This window comes from Pristiophorus japonicus, chromosome 5, assembly GCF_044704955.1.
Source record: "Pristiophorus japonicus isolate sPriJap1 chromosome 5, sPriJap1.hap1, whole genome shotgun sequence".
Lineage (NCBI taxonomy): Eukaryota > Metazoa > Chordata > Chondrichthyes > Pristiophoridae > Pristiophorus > Pristiophorus japonicus.
The window spans coordinates 128,414,227-128,419,152 of record NC_091981.1 but is presented as its reverse complement, the minus strand read 5'-3'; the positions used below and the strand labels follow the sequence as shown (position 1 = coordinate 128,419,152).

The 4,926-nt window shown below is 50.1% G+C and overlaps 1 pseudogene; it reads left to right on the top strand.

Annotated features, from left to right (window-relative positions):
- Positions 1–4,014: 4,014 nt before the first annotated feature.
- On the top strand, positions 4,015–4,133 carry LOC139264942 (5S ribosomal RNA; annotated as a pseudogene).
- Positions 4,134–4,926: the final 793 nt, after the last annotated feature.

The window sequence follows — 4,926 nt, the reverse complement described above, 5'->3', positions numbered from 1 at the left end:
CAGTCCCTTGTGACGAGTAAAACTCCCGGAAGCGACGGCTTACCGGTCGAGTTGTATTCGGCTCTGTGGGACTGGATGGGCCCAGACCTGCTGGAAGCGTACGGGGGTATGCTTCTGGCCGGCAGTATGTCAGAATCAATGAGGAAAGGCATCATCATCCTCATCTACAAGCAGAAGGGGGATCGGGAGGAACTGGCGGCCCATCTCGCTGCTCAATGTGGACTACAAGATCCTGTAAAAGGTCATTGCAAACAGGGTCAAGTCTGCTCTGCAGCTGGTGATCCACCCGGACCAGACCTGCGCTGGCCCCGGCAGGAAGATCTCTGATAGCCTCGCGCTACTCAGGGATACGATCGCCTACGTGTGGGACAGGGGGGTGGACAACTGTTTAATCAGCCTAGACCAGGAGAAGGCCTTTGACAGGATATCGCACACGTACCTGATGGACGTGCTCTCCAAGATGGGGTTTGGGGAGGGTATGCGCAATTGGATCCAACTGCTCTACATAGACATCAGCAGCACAGTTCTAATCAACGGGTGGGAAACTGAAAGCTTTCCGATCAGGTCTGGAGTCAGGCAAGGCTGTCCCCTCTCCTCTGTCTTGTTTGTGTGCTGTATCAAACCCTTTGCCAAGTCCATCAGGAAGGATGCGAGCATTAGACGGGTGACGATCCCAGGCAGCGGAGGCGCTCAGGTCAAGACCTCCCTGTACATGGACGACGTCACCGTCTTTTGCTCGGATCCGCAGAAGGTCAATCGCAGCAAAAGCAAGGCCATGTTCTTTGGCAACTGGGCCGACTGATCCTTTATTCCCTTCACCGTTAAGCCAGATTACCTGAAGGTGTTGGGAATATGGTTCGGAGTGGATGGGGCGTGCGCCAAAAACTGGGAAGAGTGTACCGCCAAAGTGAAACAAAAACTGGGATGGTGGAAGCTGCGCTCCCTCTCCATCGCAGGAAAGAACCTGGTCATCAGGAGTGAGGTGCTCTCGGTGTTGTACGTGGCGCAGGTCTGACCTATCTCACACTCCTGTGCTGCGGCAGTCACCCGGGTCGTCTTCCACTTTGTCTGGAGGTCCAAAATGGACCGTGTCCGCAGAGACATGATGTACAAATCTCTGGACAGTGGAGGAAAAGATGTTCCGAACGTGGTCCTCATCCTGACGGCCACCTTTGTGTGCAGATGCATCAAGCTGTGCACCGACTCCCGGTACGCAAACACCAAGTGTCACTACGTGCTGAGGTTCTACCTGTCCCCGGTGTTGCGAAGGATGGGTCTGGCCACGCTGCCGTGAAACGCCCCCACCAGTTGCACCATGCCTGTCCACCTGTCCTTCGTGGAAAAGTTTTTCAGAAAAATCCCCTTTGACCACAAGGCCATAGAGCAGTGGTCGGCACGTAAGGTCCTGGACGCCCTACGAAAGAAGGAGAGGGTGGACCCTGTCGGATGGTTCCCCGAGCAGACTGTCGAACTCGTCTAGTAGAACATCTCATCGCCGGAGCTTTCACACAAGCACCAAGACGTAGCTTGGTTGGCGGTGAGGAGGGCCCTACCCATCAGACCCTTCATGCACAGCCGGGGTTTCAGAGACACGGCACTCTGCCCCCGAGTTGGCTGTGGTGCGGACGAGACAGTCATCCATCTCCTTTGGGATTGCCCCTTTGCAAGGCAGGTCTGGAAGGAGATGCAGTGGTTGCTGTCGAGGTTCATCCCAAGCAGCTCCGTAACACAGGACTCTGTGCTCTACGGGCTGTTCCCAGGGACACACACCGAGACAGACATCATCTGCTGCTGGAGGGCCATCAACTCGGTGAAAGACGCACTTTGGTCTTGCCGAAACTTGCTGGTCTTCCAGAGCAAGGAGATGTCCACGTCTGCGTGTTGCAGACTGGCGCAATCCAAGATCCAGGAGTACGTGCTGAGGGACGCACTAAAAATTGGTGCAGTCGCCGCAAAGGCTCGTTGGGGAAGAGCCACAGTTTAAAGCCCTACCGCCATGATAAACCCAGGGGCTGGAATCAGTATAAAACTCCCCTCGGGCTGTCCTTGTAAATTTTTTGTATATATAGAGCACCGTGATCTGAAAAAACCTATGTAGTGCCATGTAAAATGCAAGTTCTGTTTCGTAATGTATGTTGCAAAGAAATGTAACTGTACCCTCACCCATTCCGTGTACCGTATAGTGCCACTAGTAAAGCAATATGATGACTGTATTACAGTGTATCCTGGATTGTGCTGAAATGTACCTTAAAGCAAGCAAATGAATTGAACGGAACTGCCGTCAGCATCCAAATGTATTGCATGGAATTGCTGATCGCATCCAAATGTACTGAACTGTCTTCCAATGTACTGTGCAAATTTTTATATGAATAATGTATATTTTGAAATTTAAAAAAAATGATTCATTCATCCTGTGCCAGTCCACCCTCTCTCAGCTCTTCGCACCTCTGACTAAACTTACCGGCTGGCTGCTTGGAGACAAGGGATATCCACTGAATATGTGGCTGATGACACCCTTGAGGAGGCCAAACAATGAGGCCAAAGAGCGCTACAATCAAAGCCAAATGACAAAAAGTTGTGTTATAGAGCAAGCAATCGGGATGCTGAAGTTGAGGAGACATTGCTTGACAAATCTTCTAGAATTTTTTGAGTATGTAACTAGTAGAGTGGACAAGGGAGAACCAGTGGATGTGGCGTATTTGGACTTTCAAAAGGCTTTTGACAAGGTCCCACACAAGAGATTGGGGTGCAAAATTAAAGCACATGGTATTGGGGGTAATGTACTGATGTGGATAGAAAACTGGTTGGCAGACAGGAAGCAAAGAGTAGGAATAAACGGGTCCTTTTCAGAATGGCAGGCAGTGACTAGTGGGGTACCGCAAGGTTCCGTGCTGGGACCCCAGCTATTTACAATATACATTAATGATTTAGACGAAGGAATTGAATGTAATATCTCGAAGTTTGCAAATGACACTAGGCTGGGTGGCAGTATGAGCTGTGAGGAGGATGCTAAGAGGCTGCAGGGTGACTTGGACAGGTTAGGTGAGTGGGCAAATGCATGGCAGATGCAGTTTAATGTAGACAAATGTGAGGTTATCCACTTTGGTGGCAAAAACAGAGAGACAGACTATTATCTGAATCGTGACAAATTAGGAAAAGGGGAGGTGCAATGAGACCTGGGTGTCATGGTAGATCAGTCATTGAAAGTTGGCATGCAGGTACAGCAGGCGGTGAAGAAGGCAAATGGCATGTTGGCTTTCATAGCGAGAGGATTTGAGTATAGGAGCAGGGAGGTCTTGCTGCAGTTGTACAGAACATAAGAACATAAGAACATAAGAATTAGGAACAGGAGTAGGCCATCTAGCCCCTCGAGCCTGCTCCGCCATTCAACAAGATCATGGCTGATCTGGCCGTGGACTCAGCTCCACTTACCCGCCCGCTCCCCGTAACCCTTAATTCCCTTATTGGTTAAAAATCTATCTATCTGTGACTTGAATACATTCAATGAGCTAGCCTCAACTGCTTCTTTGGGCAGAGAATTCCACAGATTCACAACCCTCTGGGAGAAGAAATTCCTTCTCAACTCAGTTTTAGATTGTCTCCCCCGTATTTTGAGGCTGTGCCCCCTAGTTCTAGTCTCCCCGACCAGTGGAAACAACCTCTCTGCCTCTATCTTGTCTATCCCTTTCATTATTTTAAATGTTTCTATAAGATTACCCCTCATCCTTCTGAAATCCAACGAGTAAAGACCCAGTCTACTCAATCTATCATCATAAGGCAACCCCCTCATCTCCAGAATCAGCCTAATGAATCGTCTCTGTACCCACTCCAAAGCCAGTATATCCTTCCTTAAGTAAGGTGACCAAAACTGCACGCAGTACTCCAGGTGCGGCCTTACCAATACCCTATACAGCTGCAGCAGGACCTCCCTGCTTTTGTACTCCATCCCTCTCGCAATGAAGGCCAACATTCCATTTGCCTTCCTGATTACCTGCTGCACCTGCAAACTAACTTTTTGGGATTCACACTAGTCTGAAAATGCCCGATCTCGTCTGATCTTGGAAGCTAAGCAGAGTCAGGCCTGGTTAGTACTTGGATGGGAGACTGCCTGGGAATACCAGGTGCAGTAGGTCCAAAAGAGTTTCATGCACAAGGACCAATTGTGGAGCAGTGGAGGTGTGTCCTACACAGTAGGAGCTGAGCTGCTGACAGAGGAGCAGCTACCAACCTTAGCTCCTGTTTGGAAGGCCTGGAGAGCCCTGAGAACAGCCCAGGAAGAGAAGGAAGGAAGGGGCTTCACCACCAACTTTCACCCAGAGGGAGAGGAGGAAAAAGCAGAAAACTTTGTACAATTCTACCATTTCTACAAAGAGTTGGAGAGAGGGGGAAAGACCAACAACAACAACATCCAGTGTGGAAGGAGGGAGACTCTACCATTCGACAGTTGGGTGTATTGGTGCAGTCCCCAATAGACTTTTGTTATATTGGTGGGGGGAGGAAAGAAGACCACTGAGGGCTGGAACATCGCGGGGGGTGAGTGTGTGTGGGGGTCTTGCCTACAACTAGGCCCCACACACAATTGAACCCCCCCCCCCCAATTGCCTAGCCTGGGATAGCTGGAGCTACCAGGCTCAAGAATATTTATCAACTATTTAAACATCGTTAGGAGTGTGTGCCTGGTGGCTCGAGCTGCCCCAGGTGAAGACATCTTCTCCCCTCACCCGAAGACCACCCCAAAGACTATTTGTGTTTTGCCATCTGGGGATTGCACCCACTCACAGCTGCGAGGGGAGACCTGCCCTCGCAGTTCCCCCCCCTTCCCACCCCCCTCTCTCTTTCTCTGTTACTCTCTGTTTCTCCCCTCTCTCTCTGAGACCCCTTCCTCCTAATTAAAAAAAAATATAGAAAACAATTAAGACAACTGAG